Below are 20,172 nucleotides of genomic sequence, written 5' to 3' on the forward strand. Positions count from 1 at the left end.
AATATTGCAGGGTATAAGAGAGGCAGGTACTAGCTCACTTGAAACCCATAAGCAAAATCCTTAAAGATATACTACCTAAAGTCCCCGACCATATAACAGGGCAACTTCCACCTATGCTGACTTTCAAATATTTAATTGCATGCAGTAAAAAAGCCACCAGTTATACCTCACCTGCCCCTAGAAGATACCAAGACATACACATAACTGAACATTTAACAATAAAACATAGTCTCTGATGACGATATCGTTCGGAGTTGCCTCCGAACAACACCATATCGGGGAGGGAACAGCCCAACCAAAGCTAGGCGGTTCCGCGCACTTAATTACGATGCGACTGCACATGGTGCGGTTGCAAACTTCCATTTCTCTTTGGGAGCTTGTGCAGCGGGCAGAAACCGCCCGCAGCACCGGCTCCCATTGAGAAATGGAAGTTTGTGAAAATCCCTGCACCATGTGGCAGGCACCTCAAAGAGCCACACGGTGTAGGGATTATCCAGGCCCAAATTCAAAGGCTGCGTAGGGACAGGGCCCTGCAAGGGGCCCCCAAGATTGCTTTCCGACAGCCTCTCCATGTCGGGAAGGCTGACATGGAATGGCTGTCCGAAACTGACATCATAATCCAGACGACTGAAATGCCATTTGTAAGGGATTAAGAGGGCTTTCCGACCGACCAACGGGCTCCTTGAGCCCATCAGGAGCATGTCGAAACGCGTCGGATTCTCCGGCCGGTTTAAACTCCGACAGCCGCTATCATAATATGGCGGTCGGACTTTAAACCTACTATGTTGGTTGGATAGCCTCTGACCAGCGGTCGGAGGTTTTCCGACCGACATCGCAATGAGGCCCATAATGAGGAACCTTTACTTTTACAGGACAACCCAGATAATGGGAAACAAACCTAACAATCTCTACAGCAGACAACTTAATACAACTTACTCAATGCCAAACCTAGATGATGGATGGAACCTTCAAAATGTGTCCCAAACCATTCACTCAGATATACACCATACATGTTGAATATCAATATATATGTCCTACTAATAAATAAACAGAGCAGTGATAACTACGACCTTTTAAACCATATAAAACATAAAACAAATAACTACTACCACTAAAACATAATCATAGACTTTGAGCAGGCCAAGATTCCAACCATTCTAAAAATCTACCCCCACACAGCCCTACAAGGTTGTTACTATAATTTCAATTTTTGTCTTCCCGTGTTCAGAATAGTTCTGAATGTATGATCCAATTACAGCTCTATGATGCCCTCTTTGGCCAGGTCATTGACACTGTACAGGCCCACTCTACCAAAGTCTATATGTATTAACATCTACCATTCAGGGATAGTGATGTGTGCATTAAATTGTGTCACACAATAGCACCTCCTCATCAATATCACAGCTATTAATCTCTGCAAAACACCTCACATTACTCACATGCTAAGTCCCGTTGTGATATCAAAGAAACATCTGTATGGGTGTGTCACAACTCTGAAACACACCTTCTCTGCTAATTCTCTGTAATGGACTCACATCATCCACATGAAAAGGTAATGTCAGGTAAATGGGATTCCAAATAATCAGTGAGAAGCATTCAAAGGGCAAAATGTAAAGACTCTCTGCAGAATAGGTTTGTCTCTACCAGGTAGACCCCTGAAAGGCTGGGGCCCAGGGCCACAGTCCACTTTATACATGCCTCAAAAACTCTATGTGCACAGGATCTGTGGCTTGAAGTATATCAGGGACAACCAATAGCATAACCAAGTGCCATGCATATGTGAGAAATGTGTACGTGGAAGTCATGAAGGCAAGTAACAGCATTTGTTTCACATTAGATGAAGTTGGTGTAAGGTGCACACACGAAAATGGACACATGGCCATAAAAAGTTCAAAAAAAGGTATGACAATTTAACACCCTCCATGTGTAGATAAACAAATAACTAACTTGCACACATCAAATACATATCCAACCCACATCATAGGAAGAAGTGCAAGCTAAAAAATGTTGACATTGGCCAACCCAAGCTGAAATACTTACCATACGAAATACCACTCAATGCAATTTCAGCCCCTTTTGGAATTCATCCTGCATATTCTTCCATTGACCATTTCCACTTGTCCTGTATAACTCCAGCACTGGTTCAAAGGTCAGATCATACTAACCACTTCAAATCGCTTATCAATCAGGGTGAAACAAACACAACTGTGGTCACACATCCCAAAGTATCAAATAACATCAATAGTTAGAAAACTAATGGCAGGACTAATGCAATCAGAGCTTTTTATTTCTCCAAAAAAACCACATGGAGTAAACCAAAGGCCAATGGCCAGTCCATGGACACATTGTGTGGTCTTGCCCACTGCTGTGCCACTAAACCTGCCCTTCATGACAATGCCAGGGGAACCTCCCCAGCAAGGGGCACCTACTGGGCAGTCCAGGCACCTCAATGATGTCACTTTGGGAGGGGTGGGGTCCGTAATAGGAGGGGTGGATTTGGTTTTGTGACGGGTGGTCCTGACTTTAGGAGGGGTGTCTTTGCTTTTGGGAGGGGTTTTGGTCTTCTTCACAGGGGTATCCCTGGGTTTAGGGGTAGGCGATCAGCTTTCTTAGGGGCGGATTAGGATGTGGAAGGGATGGGTTGGGGTGCAGAGGGGTTCTTTTGGCTTTGGCAGGTCAGTTTTGACAGGGGTAAGGGCAAGGACAAATAACGCACATTCACCGGGAAAATGGACAGGATGTTCTGGAGGAGTAGAGTTTGAGAGGTAGAGGGAGTGAAAGTGTCAGGTGTGGGTGTGTGTGCTATTGCTATTGGTTCAGGTGTCTGTAAACTTTGTTTGCGTTTTGTAGGTGTCTGTTGTGTGGGTGAGTGTGGGCAATTGTGTTTTTTGGCAGTGTGTTATGTGGACGTGCTGGGTATGCTAGGTGTTGTGGATGGGTCGGGGGTGTAGGTGTGGTGTCTGGGGGAAGGTTGGGGGTGGTGGATAGGTCTGTGGGTGCAGGTGTGGTGTCTGGAATGCTGGAGGTGGTGAATAGGTCTGTGGGTATGGGTGAGGTGTCTGAGGGAATGCTGGGTATTGGGGATGACTCTGTGGGTATGGTGTCTGCAGGAATGCTGGGGTGGTAATGGATCTGTGGTTGTGGGTGTGGTGTCAGACACACACCTTTCTACATAGTCCAAATAGCTTACCCGGGACTCTGCTTTCCTCACAGTGAGTGGGTGATAATGTGCCACCAAGATGGATGACACTGGGGACTGGTGTCTGGAGTACAAAGCCCTGATGTGTGGTTTGCAGCCAAGTCAAACAACAGGCAACAGTGTCAGACATCCTGCTGGTACCACTGTGAGGTAATTATAGTTCATGCTGGCCTGTTTGAGCCGGTTGGGAAGGTGTGCCTAGGACAGGGCCTATTGGGAGTTGTATGCATTGCAAATACTCCTCCTCCTATCCAGCCCTGGTAACTCCTCTGGGCCTATTCCTACCTCACAGTGAGGGGAAGTGGACTAGCAAGATGGCTGACACTGCCACATGGTGTCTGGAGCAGAAGGTCTTGTTCGGTGTTGCAGTCAAGTCAAACAACAGGCACCAGTTTCAGCCATATTGTCAGTAGATTTCCACTCACTCTCAGGTAAGCATGGTTCCTGGTGGGCTATTTGGGCTGGGTGGGAGGAGGAGTGTTTGTTATGGATAGACGGAACTCAGCAGTAGTATCCTGAGTTCGCACTATCATCAGCACTATAATCTCCACATTGGGTATGCATCCTGTTGTTTAACTACATCTTGATATTTGACTTCCATATGGTCTAGCACCCAAGCTTTATTCTTATTTTTAGTATATGTAGTGCCGGAAATAACAGGGAGGACGCTGGGTTGGTAGTAGTAACAGCATGTAGATTTATTGAAGATTAATTCTACATTTAAGTTGTATTTCAGGGCCCACGAGGAGCGGCGGTGTACGCTCGCCGCAAACGCTCTCCCTCGAGTGTCTCCACCCCCTCCGCGTCACGTGACACAGAGGGAACGAGACACTCGTCTCTATGATTACAAAACACTAGCACGTACAACATCTCCCCTTCAACAATATAATCAGCAAAACATTGTTCATGTCATGACAAAGTCTTCAAAGCGCTTGGGCGCCCTAACAAATCTGGTAGGCCTCCTAGGAGTCACAAACCGAGGTTGCCCCTCGGCGCATGGCGTGCTACTATATCTGGTACCCTCCTGGACACCCTGGTTGCATTCGCACTCTCGCACAGACTTCGTTCCACCACGCCCACCGGCACCACATGTCTCAACTCGCACCTCCTCATGACATGCTGATTCGCCTTTGCTAGCTCTATCAATAGGCGGGGTGTGCAACCATCCATTATCCGCCCGTTCACTCCTGCCCGCCACCTCGTACTCTTGCCACTCAGGTACACTATCGTCATTCCTGGACCCACTCGCACGGCCTCCATTCATGATGATGTTTTCCTGGCCTGCTTTGAGCTTGACGATGTCATCTTTGCTTCTCCATCCTCCACTTTCCAAACACACTGCCCCTTTCCTAACCTCCCGCACACGTACAGGAGTTTGGAAGACTGACTCCCCCTTCATCATCTTATGCGGCTTCTTTACTAGCACCCAATCTCCCTGTTCCACGTCCTTTGCTTTGGCTCTATTCACAATATCAGCGTACCGTTTGGCACACTCTTGCTTGGCCATGATTCGCTCCCTGACTCTAAGCGTCTTCTCTTGCACACCCTCCGTGTCTTCTCGTACATCATACCATTCGTTGTATTTGGGGGTAAGCTCACTGGTGCACCTTCTCCCCCTCATCAAATAGAAAGGTGTGTGGCCTGTAACAGCATTTGGAGTGTTATGGTAAGTGTGCACCTTGTCCGCGAGAAACATCTTGACATCCAAATTGGACGCAATGGCTAGCTGAATTCCTTCTTTGAGGAACCTGTTCATTCTCTCCACCTGCCCATTGCTCTTCGGGCTGTACAATGGGGTCTTCTCCTGCTTGATCCCTGAGTGGGTGAGAAAATCCGTCATCTTCTTGGATACCAGCTGGGTGCCGTTATCAGATACCATGACCTTCGGTTGCCCTTCCTGAGCGAAAATGTTTCGTAGAACTTGAATCACCCGGTCCGTGGTAACCTCTCGGACGAACTTGTACTGTATCCACTTGAAGTAGTAGTCGGTGATCACGATGAGAAATCTGCAGTCCTCCGGCAGCAGCGAGAACGGACCCGCGAAGTCGATGGCAACCTTGCTCCATGGGCCAGCCGGAATCTCCACCCTCTGCAGCTCCCCTCTGCTGGTCTTCCAATGCTTGTCCGCCTTCAGACACTGCTCGCATCTGTCTATGAAGTCGCAGACATCGCTGGTCATCCCCGGCCACCAGTAGTACATTTTCAATAGATTCTTGGTCGCGGTGCCGCCAGGGTGACCCTTGTGGGCAATCCTTATCAGCTTGCTCCTGAGGCCTTCCGGAGGGACGAACAGCTCGTGCCGTTTCAAGAAGCCATTCTCGAGGGTGAGTTCCGCACTCACCTGCTGGAAGCTTCGGAGCGAACCCTGTAGATTCTGAACAGGAGGCCAATGGGATGTCATGTGGCCCATCACGGTGCGGAGAACCACGTCCTTCTCCTGAAAAGCGAGCCACTCCTCCTCTGATATGGAACCTTCGCACATCGTCGTGGCATCCACCAGAGCCACCACACACTCCGTATCGTCAAGGGACACACCATCGTCCCCTGTCACGGGCAAGCGGGACAGGCAATCCGCTCTGCAGTTGAGGCCACCCTTGATGTGCCGGATCGTGAAGTGGTATTCCTGCAGCTTGGACAGTAGGCGCAGCAGCCGCGAACTGGCCTTCCCATTACCACGACCCTCGCCGGCCATCATGTAGATCAGGGGTTTGTGATCCGTGACGATTTCGAACACCTTGCCCCACAGGTAGTTCTTCAGTTTCTCCACCGCCCAGACACAGGCGAGCGTCTCGCGCTCGATGGTGCTGTAGTGCTTCTCGGCATCGCTCAAAGAGCGGGATATGAAGGCGACGGTGTTCTCCTTCTGCCCGTGGAACTGGCAGAAAACCGCCCCAATGCCCTTTGCACTTGCATCGACAGTGACCACATTCCGCAAGTCCTTGTTGTAAGGCTGCAGCACCGGAGCATCTGCGATACCCCTCTTGACGGCCTCGAACGCCGCGTCCTGCTCCGCTGCCCATGCGTACTTGACATTCTTCCTCAGCAAGGCCCTCAGTGGCTCAACCGTGGTCGCGTACCCCTGCAGGAACTTCGAATAGTACTCACTGAGCCCCAGGAAGGACCGCAGTGCGTCCTTGTCGCTAGGGCACGGAGCTTCTCTGATCGCCTTCACCAGGTCTTCCTTGGGAGCAATCCCATCCGGGGTCAAAACATGCCCCAAGTATTCGATCTTGGTCTCCATAAATTTGCATTTGTCTTTGGAGACTGTCATCCCCTTCTCACGCAAAACCTCCAACACCTTGCCCAACACCACCAGGTGCTCCGCTTCGTCCTTGGTGTGAATCAAGATATCGTCCTGGAACGCTTCTACCCCCTCCATGTCACAGAACAACAGATCCATCAACTTTTGGAACACCCCCGAAGCAGAGGCGAGTCCGAAAGGCAGCCGGACATACCTGTACGCCCCAAACGGAGTGACAAACGTGGTCAGCTTCTTAGAGCCTTCGGTGAGGCAGACCTGGTGGTACGCGGACTTCAGATCAATCAGGGTAGAGAGTCGGGACCCGGCCGTCGACGCCAAAATGTCCTGAATGTTGGGCAGAGGGTGACAATTGACCAGGATGTTGTTATTGAGGGAACGCAGGTCCACGCATAGACGGATGTCTCCAGATCTTTTCTTCTTCGATACGACAATCGCGGACACCCATTCCGAAGCACCGGCACCTTCAATCACACCTTCATTCTCCAACTTGTCCAGCACAGCCTTGAGTTCCGCCCTGACAGATAGGGGCACAGTCCTGACCTTGTGCTTGATCGGCATAGCCCCCTCCTTCAGCTGTACGTCGTGCACGAAGCCTTTCACACACCCTACTTCATTTGCGAAGACCGAACTAAATTTTGCAAGGACTCCGGACAACCCACCCGGTTCATCGTCCGCCTGACTAGAATTGACCCAGTCAGCTCTGAGGACTATGGGATCCGCTGCCCCTGGGATTAGCATCACTCCCAACTTCGCCAGATCCTTCCATCCCACAAGGCTTCTCCCTTTCTCGGCCACGTAAATCTTGGTATTGATGGCCCTCCCTTTGAAAGTGAGGGTATCGGAAAAATACCCTTTCATCACTATATCCTGCTCCCCAAACGCTTTCGGGTTCACATCCGTCACACGCAATTGCACATCTTGCCACTTCGCATCAAACGTAGTGTCGGAAATCAGGGTAATAGGGGAACCTGAATCAGCAGTGAACGGAAGCTCAACAGAGCCGATCATAACGGAGCCTATGGGCCCCTTCACTCGCCCATCCTCTGCATCAATAGAGAGCACTATATCCCCAAGCGCCTCGAGATCACCTTCGCTCACAGAACGCACTTTCACACTGCTAGCTGACTTCCTGGTCTTGCACACAGCAGCAAAGTGGCCCACCCTCTTGCACTTAGTACATTTCCTGCCAAGCGCAGGGCAAGCCTTACTGTCCGTCAAGTGATCCAGCGCTCCGCACCTGAAGCAAGCGAGCGGCTTCCTACCCGCCCCCTTATCCTTCGCCCCTCTGTCAGGAGGCCTCTGGGCGGATTTGCTCCTGTCCTGCACATAAAACACATTGGCAGCATGGCTAGTCTTGGCAAGTTCCTCTGCGGACACCAGGGATCTCTCGATGGCCTTCGCAATCGCCACCACCTCCTGCAGCGTAGGATCGCGGCATGTCAGTAATCGTTCCTGCACTTTCTTGGAGTGGCAGTAGAACACCACCTGGTCCCTGATGTAAGTGTCCGTCATGCCCGCAAATTCACAGTCTTGGGCCAGAACGCGCAAGCAGGCAATATATTCCTCTATAGTCTCCCCTTCATCCTGCTTCCGAAGCGCAAATTTGTGGCGCCCCACCATGATGTTAGTCTCTTCAGCATACTGCAGCTCCAACCTCCTCACCGCCTCCTGGAACGCGTTGAGCTGAGTGGCAACACCAGGCGGATTCACGAACACAGGCAAACTGTCGAAGACCTCTTGCCCCGCTTTCCCCAGCAGTCCGAACAACAGCGCCTTCTTCCGCTCCGCCAAGTACCCCGTGCCATCAATGGAAACAATATAGTTCTCGAAAGCCCTCAACCAGCTCTTCCACTTCATGCATGGCTTGCCGGGAACCTCCAAGAAGAGAGGCGGGACACAGATGTTGCCACCGTGCGCCATTGTGAGCACTCCCCACAGACGTGGCGCGGATGGCAGGCACCCCCACGCAGCGGCAGCACCCCAGGCCTTGGCAGAACGTGAGCACAAGGGAGGAGGACCAAGCAGGGCGCAAGCACCGCTAGGCGAGACCCCACAGCAACAGAAAGTACCTGGCACTCAGGGCCGGAGACAGCAGCTTGCAGGAGGGCCAGAGGGGGGGGGCGCCAGCACAGAAGCGTCCCGGGAACAGCACCAACAGGCAGAAGCACGTGGCAAGAAGACAGTCGAGGCAGGCAGCAAAGCGGGAACTAGAGGCAGCAGGGAGGGACTTCAGCAGCAGACGCCCACGTGGGAGGACTCCGCTTCAACCGGTAAGGACAGCAGGGCATGGAGAGACACTCGTGGGCCCAGCTTCCAGAACCCTCGTCGCCATTTGTAGTGCCGGAAATAACAGGGAGGTCGCTGGGTTGGTAGTAGTAACAGCGTGTAGATTTATTGAAGATTAATTCTACATTTAAGTTGTATTTCAGGGCCCACGAGGAGCGGCGGTGTACGCTCGCCGCAAACGCTCTCCCTCGAGTGTCTCCACCACCTCCGCGTCACGGAGCCGCCCGTCCCGATAGGACGGGCGTCACGTGACACAGAGGAAACGAGACACTCGTCTCTATGATTACAAAACACTAGCACGTACAACAGTATAGCATGTTATTTAGTGGCAAGGTTGTCACAATATAGTTTCGAACTTTGTATGTAACGTTTATCCTAATTCTGAACATTGTTAATAATATTGCCAAGAATTCTTAATCAGCGTGGTAATCCATGTGCCTTTGCCAACCTGGCGTGCTCTGATGCTAATGACTATGTAAATCTCCTTTTGACAATCCAAACGTGTCCTCAGAACGTGCTATCTGCACCTGAATTAACGTTCGCACGTGTAAACTGTCCTTTCATTCACACGTGAATGCCGGAACCGGAGCTGAGCGTGCTGCTATTTAAACCACCCTCACTCCAGCACTCGCGCTTTGCTTTTGTAAAGCTCAGCACTCTCCTGACTCCAACGTCGCTCCCGCCTTCCCTAAGCACTCCAGAGGAAATTCCAGTTCTGGTGCTCTCCCATCTTCAGTCCCTCGGCGCATCTTCCGGTTCCAGGCAAACCCTGCATTCAGGCTTCCCGGCCCTTATTCCGGCTTCCTAGAGAATAAAAGACAGAGAAAAGAGACTTGATAATTGGTCACAAGACGCTACACAAATCGAGCTTGGTAAAGTAAGAACTTGAGTTAGAACTAACGCGGTAAAACTTTATTACCATTTTTTAAGGGACTTTTGCATGAGGAATTATACTTTTTGGAATAACAAACAGAAGAGAACAAAAGACTCAAGAAACTTTGTAGCTGCCTTATAAAAGCTTAAGAAATAATTACGCTACAAACAGAAGAGCACAAAAGACTCATGAAACTTAGTAGCTGCATTATAAAAGATTAAGAAATAATGACGCTAAAGTACAATTAAGTTATTGAGACATACAGTTAAAAGGGCCTTGTACTGGACATTTGCTTGTATTTGTTTTGTGTTTTATTGTAGTTTTCGAATCATTTGGAGACTTGTTAAAGACAACAAAAGGTATGATTTTGTTACATGATTATGCTTCCAGTTTAAATCATAATTAGTGTTTGAGAGGATAATAATTTCTTGTCTTTGTCTAACATTGTGTTTTAGATTTAATTACTGAAGACTGCCATGAGAAATACTTGTAAAGAGAACTGCTAAGCAGAAAAACACTCTCCAGTGATTTGTAAAAGAAACTGGTAGGCAGTCGTGATGAGGAAATATTTACAGAGCTATTGTTCAGAAATTATCGAAGTTCTTGTTTACCAGAGAATACCATTTTCCTTATAGATTAACCCTGAGTCATCCATAAGAGACCGTCCCTTCATCACTGCCATAAGAGAAACTTCCCAGAGAGACACGCCCAGCAACCAAGACGAAGGTCTCTTCTTTCTCTTGTCTCTCACTTCCATTCCCCCCTTCCCCCTGGGAGCTATCAGGACGACAAGCATGAATCTCCTTGTCGGTCTGGTAGGTTCCGGAGGGATTTGGGAACAGTCAGCATCAAGGAAGGAACAGCTGGAGTACAGGTGGGTGTCTCGTTACAGTGTTAGCCCTGACTACATCTCCCAGCAGGCCCTGTTCAAATCACACTCTTCCCTCCCAGCACAAACAGCCCACCTGGAACTATGCTTACCTGACAGTGAGTGGCAATGTACTGACTAAATGGCTGACACTGGGGAGTGGTGTTTGTAGCACAAGGACCTGTTGTTATTTGTGGTCAACTCTGACATCAGGCACAAGTGTCCCACATCTTGATAATCCATTTCCAACACTGTCCTCAAACCATTATGCCATGTGGTCAGTTTCCTCAGGGTGGGAAGAGGGTGTGTAAGACAGAGCCTGATGGGAGTTGGCGTAATGGCAAGCACTCCTACCCCCACCCATCACAAACACTTAATTTGTGCCTATGGCTACCTGACACTGAATGGAAGTGCACTAGCAAGATGGCTGACACTGTTGCATGGTGTTTGGTGCACAATGCCTTGGTGGGATTTGGATTCAAGTTTAACACCATGGACCAGTTTTAGCCTCCTTGCTAGTGCACTTCCCCTCACTGCCAGGTAGCCATAGGACTTAGCTGGGCGGGGTGGGAGGAGGAGTGTTTGAAAAGGCTACAACTCACATCAGGCCCTGTCCAACAGCACAAACAGCCCAACAGGAACTAAGCGTATCCACAGTGTTCCATAATCTACTAGCAGGATGTATGACACTGGGCACTGGTGTCTGACTTTAACACAACTACCAATAGGGCCTTGTGTTCCAAACACGAGGCACCAGTGTCAGCCATCTTTGTCAGTACATATCCACTCACTTGAAGGAAAGCACAGCTCAAGGGGTGCTGTTTGTGCACAGTGGAAAGAGTGTGTGTAGTACAGGGCCTGATGGGAGATCTGGACACTGCAAACACTCCTCCCACCCAATGCCAAAAGCCTACCTGGAGCCATGCTTTCCTGAAAGTGATTTGAAATGTACAGCCAAAATGCCTGAAACTAGGGCCTGGTGTTTGGAGCACAAGAGATGGAGTAGGCGTCGGCTCTGACTCAAGGCCCCAATGTCAGACATCTTGGAAGTACACTTCCACTCACTATCAGAGACAGCATAGTTCCAGGTGTACCGTTTGGGCAGGGTGGAAAGGTGTGTTTAGGACAGGGCCTGCTGGGAGATGTAGTCAGTGCAAACACTCCTCCTCCCACCCACACCAAACAGATCATCTGAGCCCATGGCTACCTGGCAGTAAGGGGATGCATAGTAGCAAGATGGCTGACATTGGGGACTGCTGTCTGAACAACTACCACATTAGCCTTTGTGCCATAAAAACCAGCCACCAGTGACAACCACCTTGAAAGTACACTTACAAGCATTGTCTAGACAACACTCTTCCTGGTGGGCTGGGTGGTAGGAGAAGCATACGTTTCACAAATAGAGCTTAAGCAATCAAACATAAGATTATTAAAGTAGTCTGCCACAAAATGGTAGATAGCAGAGTGTGTGGCCTCATCTGACTATGGAGTAAATGTACAAAATACATGATCTGTGAAGGCACAAAGCTAAGCAATCACACATTTGGCTCCTCACAGCCATTGACTTGTGTATAATGAGATGAGAACAAAAAGCACCCCACTCACACCATTCCAACAAATGTCTGGGGAAATAAACAGACTGCGAGTGTGTAGCCAGCCATACCTATGTGACTGCTAAAGAAAAGCCCAGTACACAGCCCTCCAAAATGCAAACATTGGGAGATAAAGAGTACGTATGTCACCGTGAAAGTAAAGATGTGGGAAACACCAACCCACCAGGGTCATTCACAGGGTGTCTCAAGCCAGTCAATGTCTCTGTACATGTAATGTGAACTAAACACAACATGCCCATTTATGCACATAGCTGAACATGTTCATTAATCCCCATCTTGTCCAAATTACGTTGTACCCACAAAACATAGGCAAGCATCATGGATGAAGAAGTCCAATCTATGTACATTAACTCATCATTAGGTTCAGTAGCCTATGTAATGTGTATGATTTGAGGGGAAGTGGACATTCACATCAATCGTTGTGTCTTTTATGTACCCACGGGACAAGCTGGGAACACACCCGGAACTGACCAGGACAGCCAGTCCCAGACTCTGGTTGACCAGGAGCTCTCCTTTGTAGATGTCTCTCAACAATCCTCGAACGATGGAGAATGACCTGGCCCATCAGGATTGGGTCGACAGACAGCACCAGCAGTGGCTACATCAGGATCATCTGTGACCATGCCCGCATTAGCAGACAACACACTGCTGACCCCTACCCTCATGAACACAGCAGCCCGAGCCGCCACCGACAGCACAGCAACACAGGGCACTCTGGAGTTAGCGGACAACAGCACCCCTGTCAACAATGAAGGAGGCTCAGTGTTGACTGTGCCAACACCAACTGGGCCTTCTCAAGTGGGTTGGGGTGGTGGGAGGGGCCGTGGGGACCTGCACCATCATGCAGCTCCTGCTGCTGATGAGGAGTACCCAAACCTCTCCCGGGTCCTCAATGCCTACGAGGGTTGCCAGGGAGATTTTGACCGTTAGGTTCCTCAGGAACATTGAAGAGCTGCAGGCAGCTCAAAACCTACGACAAGACACTTTCATAGCTAAAATTGATTAACTGACTGCGGTGCAGCGGTACATTGTCACCTGCCTCCGCCAGATAGCTAAGAACACGTCCACACCTCCCTAATGTGCCCACAACATACGGTGCATAAACATCAGCACAAGCCATAGGGAGGGATGTTGGAGAGTCCCCAGCACCGCAGCAGCCTGCACCTGCGAGTACCCCCGCCAAATGTGGAAAGGGTTGTCCGAGGAAGAATCCCTGAGTGACAGATGGCTATGCATAACACCCAGGAACTGACAATCTGCCCCTGATATTCTCCATTGTGCGCCAAGCATTTACTCTGTTGACTGTCATTGAACTGTCCCACAATGGATGGAAGGTCTAAGTTGGACTTTGGACTCAAATAACCGTGGACTTACTTTTGAAGACTTCATCTACAAACAATTTCAACTCCTATCCGCACTTTCCTATATTTTATTTATGAGCACACCACCATTGTGTGGAAATATCTCCTATCTTGAAGCACAAAAATAAATTACTTTTCACAAAGGTACTTGATCATGTCGTCACTTAGAATCCCAAATGTACATATTGTAATGACCTGCACATTCACAAAAAAGAAACTGGGTACAACATTAGTAACAAATTACTTCCAAAAAGTAAACTAAGGGCTTGTGATTAAATGTGTCTTGGCACAGCATGATAGATAGACACAACAAGGTTATCATACAACCTGTAGTACATTGTACAGATTCAATGGAAGTCTATTGTATACAAAACTATTTCCATTTGCCGTCACAATCAACACACATTGTTAGCAAACCAACTCATCATCGTCCATTTTTGTTGATAAAAATGTTTGGATGTGTGATAACAGGCAAGGCACACCTTAATGTGGAACACAGGTTTGTTCACCAGATACAACACCAGGTACACCTGTTTATTGGCCTGTGGTGGTACCAAAGCAACCTGGGTTCAATCAATTGCTCCAATGATGTGGGGTATATGTCCCAAGGTGTAGAATTCCTCCTTGATGTCTAAAAAGTCACCTGGTGTTGGGAACTTGAAGTACTGTTCCAGGTTATGGAGCAATGCCTTCAGCACATCACGCAGGACATGGTTGAACATTGTTTGGGACATTCCACCAGTTGTTGCCACAGTATACTGGAAGGACCAGTGGCAAAGAAAAGGAAGGCAGCCATAACCTTCACCTTGGGTGTCAATGCTGTCGGATATGTGCGACCAGGCACCAAATGTTGTGTCAACTGCTCAGCCTACTGTTCAATTATTGGCCTTGTGAAACAGTATTTCTTTATTGTATCACGTTCTTCCATGGTATGCAGGTCTGGAAACGGCTTGTAGACTGATGGTCGTTTGGCGATACCTATGTGTAGAGTGTAAACACAGTTGGTGCTAGTTCCTAATCTACAAACTAACATGCATTTATACAAACAGAACATGAACTATCAACACAAACTATACTATAGAATATTTGAAATTAAGTAAGTAGCGATCCCATAGACAGTCATCCTAGTTATGGTAAAGGGGTTGGCCAACTCATGTCAGGTAGAACAAAACTTGATAATCTAAGTAGTATTGAAAGATCCAGGATAGGCCCTGTACGTCACTTGACAAACCACACCCAAGTATTACCTAGTACACACAAGACCACAGATATAAGGAATACAATCTATCTAGTTGATGTCCCAAAGAACCAATCTATGACACAGACAGGGGACGAGTGCTTCTTAATTATTAAATGCACCCATTGGATACGGAGTGAGAGGGTGCAGGTCTATCATAAGGGAAGATATAATTGGGGCTAAAAGGCTACCTGATCTGGGAGGGCCAATGGACGCATGTGACGTGATAGCGCTCAGCCTGACGCACCTTGATTTGGTGGAAAACTTGGTGGCCTTTGATCTGCACACCGAACATTTGGTTAATACCAAAATACGCTTTAAGTTTAACTGCCCAGAATTGCCAGCAGAAATAAATCGATCATCTTGTGCAGTTCTCCAAAATAACGGGCCCCCACTGAATGAAAGCGATTGAAGGTCAACCTCGCCCCCAGTTGCCCCCAAGTCCCAGGCCAGTGTCTTAGTACGGGCCATAATACACCCCCAGTCGCACCACGCTGAAAACCTCTCAGTGGAGGAAGTCACAGTTGAAAATCCGGTGCATGCGATAGATCACACTGCAAGGCTCGCTGCTCCTATGGTTGAGCCTTTACTGTCTATCAACCGATCACAACGAAGTCTATCGATAGCATCATGGAATATTGCTGGACTGCGGTCTAAGGGAGTGTCCCCCGATTGGATCTCCTTTGTTGAGGAAAGCAACATATGTATCATTCAAGAAACATGGTCAGTTGAACCGCACTATCACTTGGGTTATTTAAACTATTATAAACCAGCTGCCCAAGGCAACAAGGGGTGCCCTTCGGGGGGCCTTACAATCTGGGTCCGGCAGAACATTGGTTTTACCATAAATCCACTTCATACGGAGAGCAATGACATTCTTGCCATCCGCCTGGGGTGTGGGACACATGGCAACATCAATATTTATAATATCTATGCTAGAGGGCATAACGGAGAACATAGGTTGGAAACAATTTCTGGCCTAGATCAGCTCTTACATAACATCTCCTGGTCTTCCTCAGTAATCTTAGGGGGAGATTTTAACACCACCTTTGAGCCCTTTGATAATGGGGAATTGGACCTAGAGGGGGAGGAGGACGAGCAGTGGGGTATCCCTATCCTAAAAGTATCTCCAATTAGAAAATGGAGGCTGCACTACAGATGATGGCCTTAAGCCTTGAACATGGTCTAAGGGCAGTCAACGGAAGAACAAGATCTGACAAGCAAGGTGCACACACGTTTAGTAATGGCCTTCGTTCAAGCAGGATTCACTATATGTTAATTAGCTTAAAAATCTGGCACACCCTGCAGGATATGGTCGTGATGGATAGAATCGAGAGCGACCATAATCCACCCTGTACAACACTTACACTTAAGGGCCAACAAGAGCAATCACAATTTTCTAATTTTTCCCAGACAGGCGAACTGGCATTGACCAATGACATGCAACATCTTAAATGACCAATGGTAATTGAAAGTCCCGACATACTATCAACTATTAACTCAGATTTGGAGTCTACTCTAACTCAGATGCTGTCTTCTCACCATGACTCCCGTCCATTGAAAGATATAATACTCTTACACAATACCCTTTTTGATAGAATACGCTCACATTTCCAAATCCCTTGTCGACCTAGGGTCAAGGGAAGCCAGCCATCCTCACTGGTATAATAGTGAGTGCAAAAAAGCTCGTAGAGCTCTGGAGGGGGGCAATAAGATTAGGAGACCAGCTTGGAGTCCAACATTCAAGGAAGCTATACAAGAAGGTGATTTTGTCAGCAAAAAAGGCCTGGGATGAGAAAAGATGGTAGGACCTGAAAGAAGCATGTAAGGAGAGGAACATGCAACGCTTTTGGTGCCTGGTAAAATGGGGTGCGGGTGGTCCAGGGCAATCCCCCCAAAATCATGTGAACCCTGCTGCATGGGTTAATTTTTTCTCAGATCAATGAGCAGCCAATGACAGTATGGATTATGACCCTTCCTGGGTTTATTTTCAGCCATCAGAGACTGTCTTTAACTTAGCTGATGTAACCATTGCGTTGAGCACTGTTACCAGTCGGAGAGCCCCAGGCATTGATAAGGTGCCCGCAGACATTTTTCTCCAGGGCAACGCCAAATGGAGCCAGTACATAAAGCTTTTAGCAAATGCAATCGCTCATGGAGCTCCGATTCCAGATACCTGGAAAGGGGCAGAGATCATCCCGATTTATAAAAAAAAAGGAGATAAATCCTCACCCGGGAACTACAGGCCAATAAGACTTATAGATTCAATCCAGAAAGTCGTAGCTCAACTTGTTTTGGCAAAAATCCAAACCTGGATTGATGATAATGATATTTTGAGCCCTCTCCAGGCCGGCTTCCGGGACAACATGAGTACCATTGATCAGATCTTCCGATTCATTTTAATTTATTGGCGGACAGTGACCCTCGGAAAAGGAAACATTTATGCAGCCTTTGCTGATCTTAAGTCTGCTTTTGATTTAGTATCATGGCCCAAAGTGTGGAGGGTACTGCAGGAACTCGGGCTGCCCCTGATCGACTTTTCTTAATTGTTTGCCTCTACGAAAACAACTATGCCCAAATTCACTGGGGGGCTCAGGGAAATAAGACTGACCGGTTCCCAGTTGAGTTTGGAGTACGCCAGGGTTGGGTCCTAGTACCTACATTATTCTCAATTTTTATTACCGGCATTGTCCATTTTTTAGCTTCCTTTTCCACAGATGCCCCAGTTTTAGTAGGTACAAAAATTCTGATATTAATGTTTGCGGATGACACGCTTATATTATCTAAAACACCGTATGGGTTAAAGCATGCGCTGCTGCATTTTGAATTATTTTGCTCATTGTGTGGTCTAAAAGTCAATAGCGCAAAAACAAAGTTTATGACCTTTAACCAACATAGGTCATTCAAGGGGGGCATGGTTATGGATGGGCAACCCTCGGAGCAGGTTGATGCATTTACTTATCTAGACATCACCCTCATAAAGGGCTCAGCTGGAGGTCACATATCGACACCATGGCCCTGAAGCACAGGCAATTGGCCGGTGCCATGATTAAGGAACACAAAACATCACTGACTAAGCCCCTTACCCCGGTACTGCAGATCTATAGTTCTAAGATACTGAGCTCGGCTCTGTATGGCGCCAAGTTATGGGGCTTTGAGAAAATGCGTCCTCTAGCTGTGTCCGAGAACAAGTTCTTGCGTGGGATCACAATCCTACCGCAAAGTACTCACTTGCTCCCCCTGCGCTATGATTTAGGCAGAAAATCCATAGTAGATCTTGCAAGACTATGCCCTATTCTCTACTGGCGTAGAATCTGGTGTACCCCAGAGTTGGCCACTTTTGCGGAAGGTCTCAAAGACATAATGGGGGCTGACTACTTCCACATGATTGGTTGGTTACGTGACATCAGATCCTAACTAAGTATGGTCATACCATTATTGTGGGATGATCCTAGTGGCACTGAGTTTCCCCCAAAAAATCTAATCAAGCAAAGGTACTGGGAACTGATCGTGCAAGAAGCCAATAGAATGGGTGATGCCACTTCACTGACAGGAAAGTTCTTACAAATAAAACCAAATCCATGCATCGAGGACTACTGGGATGTAATCACTAAGCCGCTAGATCGTAAACTGTATTTTCAGTTTAGAGCAGGCTGTTTACCCTTGAAGTCCTTCACAGCTGCATGGTCTACTGTGGCCGACGACAAATGCCCAAATTGCACTGACATCGAAGAAACATACGCACATGTGCTGTTTGTATGCCCGGCATGTGCTGCACTCCGCAAAGCCTGGTTGGCACCCATTTGTAGGAACATGGGCACTCACCTGTCGAGTGTAGCAATTGAATTGAATTGAATTGAAGAAGCTCTTATATAGCGCATGGCTACTCGAAAGCATCCCAGTGCTCAACAAAGGTAACCCAAGGAAAAATAGAAATGCCATTAACTAGACCAGAAAACAGCTTAAGTCCTCGGGAAGAGCCAGGTTTTCAACTTCTGCCAAAACACAAGCAGACAAGGCTCCTGGTGAAGCATCAGAGGGAGGGAGTTCCAAAGTTTGGAGGCGTTTAGTGAAAAGAGACGCCCACCAGAACGGGATCTCTTAATTTGAGGGATCACTACCAAGTTCTGATCATTGGATCGAAGATTTAGAGGGGATTTGTGAGGAATGACCAAATTTTCCAAGATGGGAGGACCTTTCCCGTGGATGAGTTTATGTGCCATACACAAAGATTTAAAGAAAACCCGCTCTTTCACCGGAAGCCAGTGAAGAGATTTCAGAGCGGGTTTAGCTGATGTACGGTGATTGACGCCCATTAGAAGTCTTGCCGCCGCATTCTGAACGACTTGAAGCCGTTTGGTCGTGGAGGCTGGTGCTCTTAAATACAAGGCATTCGCATAATCTATCCTGGAAAGGATCAGAGATTGTATTAGGATTTTTCTAGCCCTTTCCGGCAGTTGTGGGAGGATTTTTCGCATGGTTTTTAAAATCCCAAAACAGGTGGCAGCAACCTTCCTAGCCTGAGTTCTGAACGTTAGCTCCGCATCGATCCAGAGCCCAAGGCTTTTAATTTCTGGTTTAGAAGTAGGGCCCGGCCCCATACACAAAGGCCAGAAGGTCGCGTTGTCAAAGCTAGCCTGCCGTCCCAGCAACAGCAGCTCTGTTTTCCCGCCATTCAGTTTGAGGTGGGATTGGTCCATCCAACATGCCACAGCTTCTAAACAGTTACGTAACTGCAGCGGAGACTGTCTGAACTGATTCAGTGAGAACACCAGCTGAGTGTCATCGGCGTAACTCACAAGCTGGACCCCAAAGGGGACCACTATCTCCGCCAAAGGGGCCATATACGCATTGAACAATGTGGGGCTGAGGGACGACCCCTGCGGAACCCCACACTGTAAAGGGACCGGACTAGAGCAATGATCATCCTCAAAGACCTTAAAAAATCTGTCCTCAAGGAAGGATTCCAGCCACTTAAGAGCCTTGCCCGTGATTCCCATATTGCTGAGGCGGGAGACCAGAATGTGATGGTTAACTGTGTCGAAGGCGGCACTGAGGTCCAGGAGGATAATGGCTGCGCTGCCACCACCATCCAGAATCCTCCTGGCATCCTCCACCACCCTCAACAAGGCAGTTTCTGTTCCCTGTCCTTTCCTGAACCCAGTTTGTGATGGATGCAGCAAATTATTAGTTTCCAAAAAGGAAGCTAATTGTGAATTGACGAATTTCTCAGTCAGTTTACTAATGCCCGGTAATAGAGAAATAGGACGGTAGTTGGAAAAGTCCCCATGATCCAAGCTGGGTTTCTTAAGCAAGGCCCTAACCATTGCTATCTTCCATTCTCTAGGCACAATAGCTGAATTCAAAGAGGCATTCACCATATTCACAATTGGTTTGCTGACGGTGGAAAGGGCTGCATTTAAAATGCTCATCGGAGCAGGATCACACGGGGAACCACTCTTGATGGTATTC

The sequence above is a fragment of the Triturus cristatus genome, chromosome 9 (genome assembly GCF_964204655.1).
Source record: "Triturus cristatus chromosome 9, aTriCri1.1, whole genome shotgun sequence".
NCBI classification, from domain to species: Eukaryota; Metazoa; Chordata; class Amphibia; order Caudata; family Salamandridae; genus Triturus; species Triturus cristatus.